The sequence below is a fragment of the Equus asinus genome, chromosome 20, assembly GCF_041296235.1.
Source record: "Equus asinus isolate D_3611 breed Donkey chromosome 20, EquAss-T2T_v2, whole genome shotgun sequence".
NCBI classification, from domain to species: Eukaryota; Metazoa; Chordata; class Mammalia; order Perissodactyla; family Equidae; genus Equus; species Equus asinus.
The window spans coordinates 17,238,529-17,254,289 of NC_091809.1; the positions used below are offsets into that span (position 1 = coordinate 17,238,529).

Sequence of the window (15,761 nt, forward strand, 5' to 3'; positions counted from 1 at the left end):
TCAAAGGATGATTGGATAAAGAAGATGTGGTATATATATATATATAATGGAATACTACTCAGCCATAAAAAAGACAAAATCATCCCATTTGCAACAACATGGAAGGACCTGGAGGGTATGATGTTAAGCGAAATAGGCCAGACAGAGAAAGACAAACATGGTGTGATTTCACTCATATGTGGAAGATAAACAAACACATGGACAAAGAGAACAGATTAGTGGTGACCAGAGGAGAAGGGGACCAGGGGTGGGGGAAAGGGGTAAAGGGGCACATATGTATGGTGATCGATGAAAACTAGACTATTGGTGGTGAACACAATGCAGTCTACACAAAACTGATGTGTAATAATGTACAGCTGGAATTACACAATGTTATAAACCAATATGCCCTCAATAAAATAATTTTTAAAAATTCCTTGTGTAAACTTCTAACCAAATGGATTCTATTAAAACGAAGGTAATAAATACTCAAAACTCATTCTTTTTTTTTTTTTTTTTTGAGGAAGGTTAGCCCTGAGCTAACATCTGCTGCCAATCCTCCTCTTTTTTGCTGAGGAAGACTGGCCCTGAGCTCACATCCGTGCCCATCTTCCTCTACTTTATACGTGGGACGCCTACCACAGCATGACTTGCCGAGCAGTGCCGTGTCCGCACCCGGGATCCAAACTGGCAAATCCCAGGCCGCTGAAGCGGAACCTGCAAACTTAACCTCTGTGCCACCAGGCCGGCGCCAATCAAAACTCATTCTTAATTATTTTGCTACATGTTACTATCTGTGCTGCTGAGGCTGTTTGGTTATATCGTATCTGCATGCTGGAAATACTACATTGTGTGTGCTGCTGGTTGCTTACCAATTCCGTGTTTAACGACCCCACCTGAGTAGCTTGAAATCAGCCGTCGTGGGATATTTACACTGCAGGAATTGGCAAACACTACAGATCAGGAGCTTTTCGGTTTGCTTGAAGGCCAGTTATTCAGCATTTAACCAGCACATAGTGAGAGCGAGCACAGACTCCTCTGAGTTCTCTTTGCTGGGAGTAGAAGGTGAAATGATGACAGCTGGGGGGACATCCGGGCAGGAGTGAGGCTGGCTGGTTTGTTTTTCCCATCTTTTTATTTTGAAACATTTCAAAGGTACCAAAACGTTGTAAGAATAGTATAATGCACACTCCTATTTCCTTCACCTAGCTTCATTTCACCCCGCTGGTTGTAACATTCTGTCTATTATATATACAAACAAATGTATACAAACGAAGTTACTTGTTTCATTAAAGCATTTGAAAGAGAGTTGCAGACAGCATGACACTTCCCCTTCAATACTTAAACTTGTATCTCCTAAGGGCATTCTCCTCAAGGCCACAAGGCTGTTGTTACCCCAAGACATTTATCGTTGATTAAATAATTCAAATTCAATCAAGTAAAACTTGATTTTCTTTCCCCAATTTGATCACTTTTTTAAAACAAATCTAGGATTCATCAAGTTTCATTTATTGCACTTGGTTGCCACCACTCTTTCAGCCTCCTTTAACTTAGAAAAGTCCCCTTGCTTGTTTTGCACTGGAGTGGGGGGAGGAGTGTGGGGGTGGCGAGGAGCCTTTAACAATTTTGAAGGCCTGTTGTCTTGTAAAAACAGCCCACATTCTAAAGTGGACCGATCGATTGGGCATGATTGGGTTCCAATTTGGCCAAGAGCATTCCACTGGGAATGGTGTGGACTTCCCACTCCATCCCAGGAGGCGGCCCGTGATGTAAGCTTCTGATGCCTGGTTTGACGGTGATGCTGAGCCTGCTGGCTTGGTTAAGGGTTGGGTTGTTTTTAACAGGAGAGGCAGGAGTGTATTTACACGCAGAGCTGCTGGGCATAAAGAGCTAGAGGGAGGAAGAAGTTGAAGAGATCCAAGGGGAGGAGAGACGGCGGTGCCTAAGGGAACCAGTGTCTGAGAAGATGGGTTCGCCCTGCACCTCTTTCCCTGGGAGGGACAGGGGAGGGTGGGAGCCGGTGGCTGGGAGGTCTGCTGCTGGCCCAGGATGACATCAGAGGGATGGCCATCAGTGCTTTGTTCCAGCCTGTGAGGAGCGGGGAGAGAGCCCTGCTCTGCATCTGCCACCCTGGTCCCCAGTGGGGAGGGCCAGGGTGTGAGGCTGGCGCGGGCAGAGGATGCTCTTCAGGCGGCCCCAGGCAATGACTTCTGGGTCTCTACCCCTCTCCCCAGTGTGTAAGCCCTTTGGGGATTGGACCCGCACGTCCTGATGCGTAGCGCAGTGCCTGACACACAGTAGATGTCAATGAATCTGTGTACTGACAAAGTGAATGAAAGAAAGAGCTCCTGCAGGACGTTATGTGAATGTCCTAGAAGACAGAAGACTTTATTTATAGTGAAAGTTTCCAGGCTGGCAATGGGCTCCAAGTGGTTTTTACTGGGTGGGTGTGGGGTGGGGGGTCAGTGATATCAATACCAGCTAACATTTTGCTTGTTTTGTTTTTTTTGAGGAAGATTAGCCCTGAGCTAACATCTGCTGCCAATCCTCCTCTTTTTGCTGAGGAAGACTGGCCCTGAGCTCACATCTGTGCCCATCTTCCTCTACTTTGTATGTGGGACGCCTACCACAGCTTGCCAAGAGGTGCCATATCCGCACCTGGGATCCAAACCTGCGAACCCCAGGCCACCTAAGTGGAATGTGTGAACTTAACCACTGAGCCACCAGGCCGGCCCCCCAGCTAAGGTATAATAGCACTGACCAGATACCAGGCTCTGTGCTAAAAGCAGTCCGAGCATTTTCCCATTTAAGTCTTCCAACGGTCTTTTGTGAGTAGAGTCTTACTTTCCTATTTCTGCAGAACAAGTCACCACAAACTTAGCAGCTTAAATTAACACCTATTTAGCATCTCACAGTTCTGGAGGCCAGAAGTCTGGCTGGGTGCTCGCTTCGGCGACACATACACTGACATTGGAACAAGACAGAGAAGATTAGGACAGCCCCCTGCATAAAGATGACACGCAAATTTACGAAGCGTTCCGTAGTTTTATGACAATGGGCATATGATTGACAAAAGTGTACTGAACACTTAAAAATTGGTTAAGAGCTCCCCTCTGTCTTTCCAAGCTGGGAAGAGAGCCCTCACCAAGGACCGAATCTGCTGGCACCTTGGTCTTGGACCTCCCAGCCTCCAGAACTGTGAGAAACAGATGTCTGTGATTAAGCCACTCGGTCTATGGTGTTCTGTTAGCGCAGCCCGAACTGCCTAAGACAGTCGGTCCTACCCCATCAGTGGACCAAGCTGCGTGCCCAACGCTGCCCGGCGTGGTGGCAGGGTGCAGGGACCCCTCCACCACTGTTCAGTGAGTGTGCACTGGATGGGCTGGGCATTGTCCCTGGCAAGGCCAGGAGCAGCATACGGATGGAGACGCTCCAGGAGCCGCCCTCTGGAGAAGCATCCAGAAAGCTGGGAGTGAATCTGTGGTGCTCATCCAGGAAGGGCAAGATTTGGGGTTAGAATGATCACAAATTGGCCCAAAACATAATGGCTTGACAGAGAGCAGAGTGGGGGTTGCTGGGGATCCCAGCAGGGAGATATTGGTCAATGGGTGTAAAGTCTTAGATGGCAAGATAAACAAGTTCAAGGGCTCTGCCATGCAACACAACACCTCTAGTTAATAAGACTGTATTGTGTACTTGAAAAATTTGTAAAGAGGGTAGATCTCATGTTGGGTGTTCTTACCTCCGCCCAGAAACCCCCCCAAAATGAAGGCACACGAGGAAACCTTGGAAGTGATGGATGTGTTTATTACCTCGATTGTGGCGATGGTGCCGCGGGTGTATATGGATGTCCAAACTCGCCTGATTGTACCCATTCAATATGCGCAGGTTTTGTATATCAGTTATACCTTGTTAAAGCTGTTTTAAAAATGTAACGGCTTCAGGCAACAAATATGTACACTCTCACAGTTTCTGTGGCTCAGGAATCCGGGTGGGCCCCAGCTGGTCCTCTGGTCCCAGGTGTCCTACAAGTTTGTGGTCAAGCTGTGGGTGGGGCTGTAATCGTCTCGAGGCCCAGCTGGGGAGGTTCTGCTCCAAGACCACTCAGTGGCCGTTGGCTGCATTCAGTCCTTTCCGGGCTGTCGCATGAAGGGCCTCAGTTTCTTACAGTCCGCTGACTAGCGGCTCTCGTCAGTTTTTGCCACGCGTGCCTATGGCAGCTTCCAACATGGCAGCCAGCTTCTACCCGAGGGTGCAGGAGAGGACCAGCAAGACAGAAGGGGCAGTCTTTGGTAACCCGGTCTCGGCTGTGACATCCATCACATTTGTCATATTCTGTTAGTTAAAATGGACTAGGTCCTGCCCACACTCAAGGGGAGAGGCTCCGACGAGAGCATAAATATAGGAGGTGGGGGTTATGGTGACCACTTTAAAGGCTGCCCTGCCCCCCACCCACGTCCCTCGGGCAATCAGGGATAACTCAAGCTTTATCCGTTATAATTGCACCATAGCAGAACCTGGGACGTAGGCAGTTTCCATCTTTTTGTACTTAGAGATATCCTTCTTGAACTATGTAGTTAGCATTTTTTGTTCCTGTTCCTTGAAAACTGGAAGCAAAAAAGGCTCATATGAGCCATGACTAGTTATGTTGATGGCTTGTGCTCTTAACAGGATGTAATATGATGAGAAGGGCCCTTCTCCTCTGTGGGCCTGCTCCCCATCACCCCAGGCTAACCGGGAGAAAACCATCAGACAAAACCAACTGACAGAGAATTTATAAAATTCCCACCCAGGCCTCCTTAAAACTGTCAAGGTCATCAAAAATAAGGAAAGTCTGAGAAACCATCCCTGCCCAGAGGAGCCTAAGGACACATGACAGTGAAATGTTACATGGGCTCCTGGGGTAGAAAAAGGACACTAGAGGAAATTCAAGAAAATCTGAATAAAGCCTGGACTTTAGTGAATTATAATGTATCAGCATTGGTTCATTAATTGTAACAAATGTCCCATACTAATCAAGGTATTGCTAATAGGGGGAATGCTGTGGGGGACACGAGAATTCTCTATATCATCTTTGCAATTTTTCTATAAATCTAAGTGTTCTAAAATAGAAAGCTAATTTTTAAAAAAACCTACTTGCTATTTGTACGGTGTAAACTTTGGTATACAAATCAATTATTTCATTAATCACAACATTCACATCCTCTGTGTCATTTTTTATGAATAGATGCATAAATTTAATATATTGATCTTCACTAAACGGTACTGTATTCTCAACATAGAATTGATTAAAAAACAATTAGCGACTCTTTTTTTTGTTGTTGAGGAAGATTAGCCCTGAGCTAACATCTGCTGCCAATCCTCCTCTTTTTGCTGAGGAAGACTGGCCCTGAGCTAACATCCATGCCCATCTTCCTCTACTTTATATGTGGGACGCCTACCACAGCATGGCTTGTCAAGCGGTGCCATGTCCGCAGCTGGGATCCGAACCAGTGAACCCCGGGGCCACCAAGGCAGAATGTGTGCACTTAACTGCTGCGCCACCGGCCTGGCCCCAACTTCTTTCTTTTTTTTAATATAAAACTATTTTTTAGAGCAGTTTTAGGTTCATGGCAAAATTGAGTGAAAAGTACAGGGAGTTCCCATATACTATCCCCCCCCCCCAGCATTCCTCACGATCAACATGGTGCCAGAGTGGGACATTTGTTACAACCGATGAACCTATGTGGACACGTCATTGTCACCTGAGTCCATAGCTGACATTGGGGTTCACTCTTATTTTATTCTTTTTTTTTTTTTAAAGATAGGCACCTGAGCTAACAACTGTTGCCAATCTTCTTTTTTTCCTGCTTTTTTCCTCCCCTAATCTCCCCAGTACATAGTTGTATATTTTTTAGTGGGACACTGTCTCAACCTGGTCTGCACCCAGGATCTGAACCGGTGAAACCCTGGGCCACCGCAGCGGAGCGCGCAAACTTAACCACTTGGCCTCGGGGCCGGCCCCAATATTCCTTTTTTTTTTTTTTTTAAGATACGCTTTTTGGGGGTGGGGTGGGGAGGAAGATTGGCCCTGAGCTGACATCTGGTGCCAATCTTCCTCTTTTCTTTTTTCCTCCCCAGAGCCCCAGTATATAGTTGTATATCCTAGTTGTAGGTCCTTTTAATTTTTCTAAGTGGCATGCCACCACAGCCTGGCTTGATGAGCCGTGTGTACGTCCACACCCAGGATCCGAACCAGCAAACCCCAGGCTGCCGAAGCAGAGTGCACGAACTTAACCACTAGGCAACCGGGCCAGCCCCTAGGGCTCACTCTTGGTGTTGTACATTCTAGGGTTTGGATGAGTGTATAATGACACGTGTTCATCATTACTGTATCATAGAGAGTATTTTCACTGCCCTGAAAATCCTCTGTGCCCCACCTGTTCCTCCCTCCCCCAGCCCCTGGCAGCCACTGATCTTTCACTGTCTCCGTCGTTCTGCCTTTTCCAGAATGTCATAGAATTGGAATCATCCAGGATGTGGCCTCTTCAGATCGGCTTCTTTCACTCAGTCATACACATTTAAGGTTCCTCCATGTCTTTTCATGGCTTGAGAGCTCATTTCTTTTTAGCGCTGACCAAAATCCCATTGCCTGGGTGTCCCACAGTCTGTCCGCTCACCTGCTGAAGGGCATCTTGGGTGCTTCCACGTTTTGGTGATTATGACTAAAGCTGCTAGAAACATCCATGTGCAGGTGTTCGTGTGGCTGTAAACTTCATCTGGATACGTACTGAGGAGCGCGATCCTGGACCGCTCATCTCTTTTTCTGACATTCAATTTACCAAAGGATGATATTCAATTCTCATTGCAATTACATTTCTGTCAATTTCTGCCATTCCTAACATAATGTTTTTCATTTTGTCTTTTTGTGAAGCATATAGGTTTCGTAATGCCACATCTCCAATGTCATTGTAATGTTTACCCTTATATAACCTAGTTCATCTTTTTTGACCTAAATGATATTTATTCTAGTATTAAGATTGCCAACCAGATAATCTTCATAACAATAACAGCTGCGACTTATTGAGCTCTCACTGGGCCGGGCAGGATGCCAACTGTCCACAGACTGGCTTAGTTAGGCCCTTTTTGACTATAAAGAACTGGAATGAGGGAGACGGGCGTCTAACCAGCCCTTGTGGGCAGAAATGGACACTCCCTCTGGCCTCACGGAGACTAGACCAGGTCGTGGGCACATCCTTAGCAAGACTGCTGCCTCCGGCTGACTCTTCTTCCTGCTCCCTTTCTCCCGGGGACCCCCTTAACAGCCCTTATGGGCTGAATGGTGTCCCCAAGTCCATATGTTGAAGCACTAACCCCCCGCACCTCAGAATGTGACTGCCTTTGGAGATGCGCCTTGAAAGTGGTAATTAAGTTAAAATCAGGTCGTTAGGGTGGGCCCCTATGTGGTATGACCGGTGTCCTTATAAGAAGAGGAGATGAGGACACAGACACGCTCGGAGGAAAGCCCATGTGTGGACACAGGAAGGAGATGGCCGGCTACACACCAAGGAGAGAGGCCTCAGGAGACACCGACCCTGCCGACACCTTGATCGTGGATGTCCAGCCTCCGGAGCCATTATTGTGTAAGCGACCCAGTCTGTGGGACTTTGTGGGGGCAGCCCCTGCAGAGTCACACAGCAGACCCTCTGCTTCATCCCTCGGGCTTGGAGCCCCGGCCCACGCCCAGTTTCGGCTGCCCACAGGCCTCCGCCATCTGTCGGCCTTCTGTGTGGCTTCCTGCCCACTCCGCTGCCTCCTCTCCCTGGCTGACTCTCCTCCATCTCCTGTTCTCTCTCTCGAGGGATATTAATAGCTGCTGGCACCGGTGGCGCACCTCCTCTCTTCCAGACAGTGGGCTCGGCTCTGGGGAGCGGTGTCTTATTTAGCGCCATCCCACAAGCCTCTGGGGCGGATGCTATCATTAGCCCTCTCACACAGACAGGTGCCCAAAGCTTGTAGAGGGGAAGGAAGTTGCCCACAGCCATGCGACCAGTGCTGAAAAGAGAATCTGGCTGACCCGGCCAGGGCAGGACCTGTGTCCCGGCCACAGCACAGACCTCTGGCCTGTTGGCCATGTGTGGGCAGGGCCACCTGGCAGAAAGGCTGGGCATATGGCAGGCCTTGAATGTTTCTTAAAATCTGTGAAGCTGGGGGCCGGCCCAGTGGCTCAGCGGTTAAGTTCACACATTCTGATTTGGTGGCCCAGGGTTCGCTGGTTCAGATCCCAGGTGTGGACCTACACACCACTCATCAAGCCATGCTGTGGCAGGTGTCCCACATATAAAGTAGAGGAAGATGGGCATGAGTGTTAGCTCAGGGCCAGTCTTCCTCAGCAAAAAAAAAAAAAAAAAAAAAAAGAGGAGGATTGGCAGCAAATGTTAGCTTTAGGCTAATCTTCCTCAAAAGATAAAAAATAAAAAAAAAATCTGTGAAGCTGGTGGTATTAGTCCCTATTTTCTGGGCAAGGAAGCAAAGGACTCCAGAAGCTAAGGAACTCAAATGCTATGACGGGCGAAATCGGAGGTGTTTTCCAGAAGCTGTAAGGGCAGCTAGACTCTTGGAAGCCTGCCTCAGGAAGGGATGACACAAGCCGGGGGTGCCGCCGGAATGTTTCAGGGCGAGGGAACGGCCTGTGGAAATGCTTGGGTGGGGACCAGACCTTGGGGGTCGCACAAGCCGGGAGCTGTTGGAGACCTTGAAACGGGGCGTGAGGGGTGTTGTTGAAGCCTTACAGACAATTCTGTTTTGCAGCAGTGAGGGGCCACTCTGGGCGTTAGGAGAGAGACCACGGCGTCCTGAACTAGGGGACTTGGCAGGTGGGCCCACTGGGAAGCCAGGGGGCCGAGTGGCCAGGACTCAGCGACTGCGTCATGTGGAAATCTGCTTGTCATGGGGCAGGGCGGGCGGCACAGCCCATCCTTGAACCACCCGGCTTTCGGCCTCCAGGAGCACAGAGCAGTTGCCCACCGCGCAGGGCCCACAGCAGGTGGCGATCAGGAGGGGCTTCCAGCTTCTCTGCTGGTCCTCTGTCCCCCACTCCCTGGGGGCCTCCTTCTCCTAGCCAGTGGGACCCGCTCCCACTTTGGGACCTCATCTCTCTTCTCAAGCTTATTCGTGCTCATCGGAACCCAGGTGGGACCCGAGTGGAATAGTCAGTAAGCACCAATGCAGCCCCTCGAAGGAAATCAAGGCTTTGCAAGACCAGGCTGGGCCTCTCAGCAGTCAGCAGGGCTGACTTCGGGGGCCCTTTCAAACGTTTCCATTTCTTTTAAAATTAGATGGAAAAACCCCCATCATCCAGCTGGATTATATTCATCTTTACGCCAACGCAGTTGTACAATATCATTTTTAATTTGTTTTTCTTCAAAAGATGGGCCCTGAGCTAACCTCTGTTGCCAACCTTTTTTTTTTTCTTCTTCTCCCCAAAGCCCCCCAGCACATAGCTGTATATTCTAGTTGTAGGTCCTTCTGGCTCTGCCATGTGGGACGCCGCCTCAGCATGGCCTGACGAGCGGTGCTAGGTCCACATCCAGGATCTGAACCAGTGAAGCTGAAGCTGGTGGCATTAGTCCCCACTTTCTAGGCAAGGCAGCACAGGACTCCAGAAGCTAAGGAACTCAAATGCTATGACGGGCGAAATCGGAGGTGTTTTCCAGAAGCTGTAAGGGCAGCTAGACTCTTGAATGTTTGCTTCAGGAAGGGATGACACAAGCCGGGGGTGACGTTGGAATGTTTCAGTGCGTGGGGGTGACGCCGGAATGTTTCAGTGGAGGGAACGGGGGCGCCAGTGTGGGGCACAAACTTAACCACTCAGCCACGGGCCCGGCCCTCTAATTTTTTTTTTTTTTTTTTTTTTGAGGAAGATCAGCCCTGAGCTAACTGCTGCCAATCCTCCTCTTTTTGCTGAGGAAGACTGGCCCTGAGCTAACATCCATGCCCATCTTCCTCCACTTTATATGTGGGATGCCTGCCACAGCATGGCTTGCCAAGCAGTGCCGTGTCCGCACCCGGGATCCAAACCGGTGAACCCTGGGCCGCCGAAGCAGAATGTGCGCACTTAACTGCTGTGCCACTGGGCCGGCTCTCTAATTTGTTTTTTATATGGAGGATGAGACCCATGAAGGCAAAGCCTGGGGCCCATGAAAGGCACAATGGGGTGTGTTTTTAGCTTATTTCTTGGGCCTTATCAAGCTAGGGTCCGTCTCTTCAGTCTTGGGTGCAATTATCAACCCCCTGTCTGTTACCATGAGCTTTTCAGAAAGGGAAGATGGGGCGGGGAGAAGAGAGAACAAACAGTGGGACGGAAGAGATGTCTGCACACCCACGTTCATAGCCGCGTGATTCACAATATCCGAAAGGTGGAAGCAACCCAAGTGTCCATCAACAGATGAATGGATAAACAAAATGTGGTCCATCCATACAACAGAATATTTATTCAGCCATAACAAAGAAGGAGATTCTGTTTTTTTGTTTTTGTCTTTGGTGAGGAAGACTGGCCCTGAGCTAACATCTGTGCCAATCTTCCTCTATTTTGTAAGTGGGATGCTGCCACAGCACGGCTTGACAAGTGGTGCGTGGGATCCGAACCCACAAACCCCAGGCTTCTGAAGCAAAGTGTGTGAACTTAACCACTATGCCATTGGGCCGGCGCCCGGAAGAGTGAAGTTCTGCAACATGGATGATCCTGAAAACATTTGCTAAGTGAAATAAGCCAACAGTTTCTGAAACGCATGGAGCCCCACACGCAGAGGGCCATTCCCCTCCCAGCGTGTGAGTGGGCTTCACACACAGATGTGACGGCCTCGCCCCCGCTGCTGAAAATACCTTATGATACACAGATCCACAGGTTTTCTTGAATGTGCACAGAGGACTCTGAAGGGACGCCCACAGGCAGCTCGAGGAAGGAGAGCTGGGTGGCTGGGAAACCTGAGACGGGGGGGTGTTTCATTCAAGGGTCTCTGCACCTTGTAGGTTCTGAACACGACTATTAAAAATAAACATGGCGGGGGCTATCCTTGTGGCTCAGCGGTTAAGTTCGCATGTTCTGCTTTGGCGGCCTGGGGATCGCCGGTTCGGATCCCGGGTACAGACATGGCACCACTCGGCACGCCATGCTGTGGTAGGCGTCCCACTTATAAAGTGGAGGAAGATGGGCACGGATGTGAGCTCAGGGCCAGTCTTCCTCAGCAAAAAGAGGAGGATTGGCCACAGATGTTAGCTAAGGGCTAATCTTCCTCAGACACACACAAAATGGTTAAAGTGACAAATTTTATGTCTTACCACAATAAAAAATTAATAAGTGTGATTATAATAATAAAAAAAAGACCCAGGGGCCAGATGGGCCCTATGACCCTGGGCAAAGCATTTCACCTCTGGGTGCCCCAGGCTGCAGACCTGTAAACTGGGCATACTAGGCCCCGGGTGTGGCTGGCCCAGCTGCGTTGTGCTCTGCATTTGGAGCAGGGTGACGGGAGCATCTTCTCGAGCTGCCCTGTCCCTGGGGGTGGGGAAGGGAAGCACGTTCCAAGGGGTTTTAAAACGTCGGTTTATTATTATTTGGTTATGATGAGGACAACAGATCAGGAGACCATGGCCATTGAAAAGACACTTTGTTACTCACAGATCCCAAGAAGTGGGGGCACACACACCAGGCAGGGCCACACGGGGAAGCACCAGGGTGGGTCAGGGGGCAGAGGGAGGGGGGAGGTGGGCAGGGGACTTTTCTGTGGTTTTCGTAGGAAGGAACAGGCGAGGCAGGGTAAGCAGGCTTGGGATGGGCTAGTCTGAACGATCCCAGTGGCTCTGGGGTGTGGACTCTGTCCGTGGTTGTCTGGCACCTGGCCCTGGGTGATCAGGGCATGGGAGGGCAGCCCTGAGTGTGAGAGTCCCATAAAGGAGTGCCTTGGGGTGTGGGCTCTGGATTGGTTGGTTTGCCCATGAAAGGCACACTTTTTGGCAAACCGCTGTCTCTAGAAATTAGCCAGTTCTGGGAGGGTCGCTCTGCCAGATCAGCAAGGTCCCCGGATGTCAAAGCATCAGGAGACAGACAATAAAGGACACGGCTAATACGCAAGGAAAAGGAGTGGCGTGGCCAAAGGGCAGAGACGGCAAGGCTGGAGCAGGACCGGGGGCTGGGAGTCACCCTCCCATCGGGAAACGGCCGATTCCAAGACACGGATGAAGTGGGAGGTTGCGTCCTCAATGCCAGGCCCCCTCTCTCCCTCCCACGCCCCCCACCTTTGAGCCTTCTCTGGAATGGAAGGGTGGAGGGCATTGTTAGGACCAAGCTTGGGGGCCTGGATGACCATACCAGCACTGCGGGAGCTCTGTCTTCCTTAGGCTTCTGGCACATTCAGCCACATCTGCCGATGGAGCCGCCCCAGGAGCCCTGCCCCCCTGCCCTCAGCTCCTCCCGTCCTGCTCCGCCAGTGGCTTCTCACTCCTCGTCCCTCCTCATGCCACGAAATCCCCGATGTCCCTTGACCACATCCATCCAGACTCGGCCCGTCTGCTGTGCCTTCTCGTGGCTCCCCGTTCTTCACGGGCGTCGACCTCGCTGGCGGGTCTTCGCACGTTTGGTTGTTTCTCGTGTCTTTCCTACGAGGCCAGCGCCCCTCTAACGATCCGTCGTGAAGGGTCAAGCTTTCGTCTTTGCCTCTTTCAAAATTTCCAACCTGCTGTGGTTCCGCTGTGCGTGGCAGGGACGCAGCCGGGAGGACGCTGAGTGACTCTGATGACACCAAAATTGGTTTAGACCCTGGCCGAGGGGCCGCGTCCATTGAGTATGCCCTTGGATGTCGCGACAACGTCAAACTGCTTCACACCTTTCTAAACAGTTCTGCTCGAATCCCGCGCCTGCCTTGTGGGTCGAGCTTGACCAGTGTCGCGTGTGCTCAGTGAGGACAGGGACTGCCCTTTGGGCTCATCTTTGGACCCTCAGGACTCGCACACAGGAGGCTGCTGTGGGGGGAGTGGTGTTCCCCACAAATTACATGTTTGCAGTCCTGACCCGCAGCCCCTCAGAGTGGGACCTTCCTGGGAAGTAGGGTCATTGCAGATGTAATGAGTTAAGATGAGGTCACACTGGAGCAGGGTGGCCTCAAATCCAGTGTGACTGGTGTCCTTATAAAAAGGGGAATTGGACGCAGAGGCGCACAGGGAGAATGCCACGTGAAGATGAAGGCAGAGATCCATGGGAGGCTACGAGAAGCCAGGGACCGCCAATGATGGCCAGCAACCGCGAAAGGCTGGGGGACAGACATGGAACAGATTCTCCCTCACGCCCTCAGAAGGAGCCAACCCTGCAGGGACCTTCCTCCGGGACTTCCAGACTCCAGAGCTGCGAGATGAGAAATGTCCATTGTTTGAGCCACGCTAGCAACGAACACACGGATCTTCAGTTCATATCTGCTGGAAGTGTGCCAGCCGACCCATTGAAGTGCTGAGGGGGACACCCCTGTGGGCTGAGCACCCACGATCAGGTCAGCTGGTCTATCGCACGTGTCCAACTCTCGGCAGCTGAAAGTCCTAAGAGGATTTCTGTTTTTCAATTGAGGTGAAATTCACATAACAGAAAATTCACCATTTTCAAGTGAATGAATCAGTGGTATTTTGATTAATTTTTTTTTTTTTTGAGGAAGATTAGCCCTGAGCTAACATCTGCTGCCAATCCTCCTCTTTTTGCTGAGGAAGACTGGCTCTGAGCTAACATCCGTGCCCATTTTCCTCTACTTTATATGTGGGACGCCTACCACAACATGGCTTGCCAAGCAGTGCCATGTCCGCACCTGGGATCCGAACCGGCGAACCTCGGTCCGCCGAAACGAAACGTGTGCACTTAACCACTGCGCCACCGGGCCAGCCCCTCAGTGGTATTTCGTGCATTCACATTGTTGTGTAACCACCACTTCTATCTAGTTCTAAAACATTTTCATCAACCCAAAAGGAGACCCTGGGCTCACTGATCAGTTGCACCCAGTCCTTCCCCTCCAGCCTCTGGCAACAACTTAACTTTCTGTGGATTTACCTGTTCTGGACATTTCATATAAATCGAATCCTGCAACATGTGATGTTTTGTGTCTGGCTTCTTTCCTTTAACATATTTTCTAGGTTCCTCCGTGCATGTATCAGGACTCAGTTCCTTTTGATGGCTGAATAATATTCCATTGTATGGATACACCACAATCTGCTTACATTCATGTGTTAATGGACTGACTGCTCTAAAATGTTTCACGTGGTGAATATGTGTGGATTGAATAAAAGAATGGTTGGGGGGCCGGCCCCGTTGCTGAGTGGTTAAGTTCGTGCGCTCTGCTTCAGTGGTCCAGGGTTTCGCCGGTTCGGATCCTAGGCGTGGACATGGCATTGCTCAACAGGCCACACTGAGGTGGCGTCCCACATAGCACAACCAGAAGCACCTACAAGTAGAATATATAACTATGTACCAGGGGGCTTTGGGGAGAAGAAGGAAAAAAAAAGAAGATTGGCCACAGTTGCTAGATTAGGTGCCAACCTTTAACAAAAAAAAAGAGTGGTTGGAAGGGTAGAGACCAAGGCTGAGTGAACTGGGGGGCAGAGGCCCAGGCCCGGCTGCCCTCTGTAGGGGCCAGGAGTCCAGTGGGGAGTCTGGATCAGCCGTGGGAGCGTGGGAGTGGAGGGGCGTGGGGTCGGTGATGGGGGGTGCGATGGGGAAAGAAGCAACTTCATCCTGAGGGTGGGAGCATGTGGGAGAGTATGGGGCTGGGGTTGCTGGCGGGCAGTACCCAGGTGGCAGAGAAGACAGACAGACAGCCACCCAGAAACCCTCCGACGTGATGAGAGAGTGGATCCCAGCTGGGAGCAGACCCGGACACACCGTCCAAAGGGAACGGCTCCTTCTCTAGCCGAGGGAGCTGCGCTGGGCTGCGGGCTTCCTGCCTCCAGGGGCGCAGGGCCGGGGCTGACGGCGGCAGAGGCCCCCAGGTTGGGTTGGGACCCCAGAAGGGGCAGCGCTCCACTGTGACACTTGGATCAGGTGAGGGTGGAGGCCAGAGTTCTGCCCTTGGAACCACATGCCACTGCCCTTGCTCCTCTTTGCACCCAGTACCGTCCGCCAGCAAACACACTGTGGACCGGATCCGTGCAGCTGTGTCAACACCAGCTGTGGGGAGCAGGTTTCTCCCCACCTGGGCACCGGGGGCGAGGGAGTCTTGGCTGCCCAGGGAGGCCTGCCGGCTGCATGCAGCAGGTGGCGCGAGATGCAGCCAAGGAGGGCAGTGTCTGGCCCCGGGGGCCGGCCTCATGGGCAAGTGACCCATGAAGACACACATGGCCCCATGCTCAGTCTCATGCTCTGCTGTTGCTGTCCTGAAATTTTTTTTTTGCTTGAGGAAGATTAGCTCTGAGCTAACATCTGTGCCAATCTTCCTCTATTTTGTACGCAGGATGCTGCCACAGCGTGGCTAAGTGGGGTGGGTTTGCACCCAGGATCTGAACCCACGAACCCCAGTCGCTGAAGCAGAGCACGTGTAACCTTAACCACTCGGCCACGGGCCCGGCCCTCTAATTTTTTTTTTTTTGAGGAAGATTAGCCCTGAGCTAACATCTGCCGCCAATCCTCCTCTTTTCACTGAGGAAGACTGGCCCTGAGCTAACATCCGTGCCCATCTTCCTCTGCTTTATATGTGGGACGCCTGCCACAGCATGGCTTGCCAAGCGGTGCCATGTCTACACCCGGGATCTGAACTGGTGAACCCTGGGCTGCT

At 51.1% G+C, this 15,761-nt stretch overlaps 1 protein-coding gene and 1 non-coding gene across 2 annotated transcripts in view; one reads left to right on the forward strand and one right to left on the reverse strand.

Annotated features, from left to right (window-relative positions):
* The window catches only part of CTXN1 (cortexin 1), a 101,292-nt gene that overhangs the window by 19,057 nt on the left and 66,474 nt on the right, over positions 1 to 15,761 (reverse strand). The gene's annotated exons all lie outside the window — the stretch shown is intronic.
* Positions 2,920 to 3,027, forward strand: LOC123279194 (U6 spliceosomal RNA). Its single transcript, XR_006517112.1, has one exon. It is a non-coding gene; the product is annotated as a U6 spliceosomal RNA (small nuclear RNA).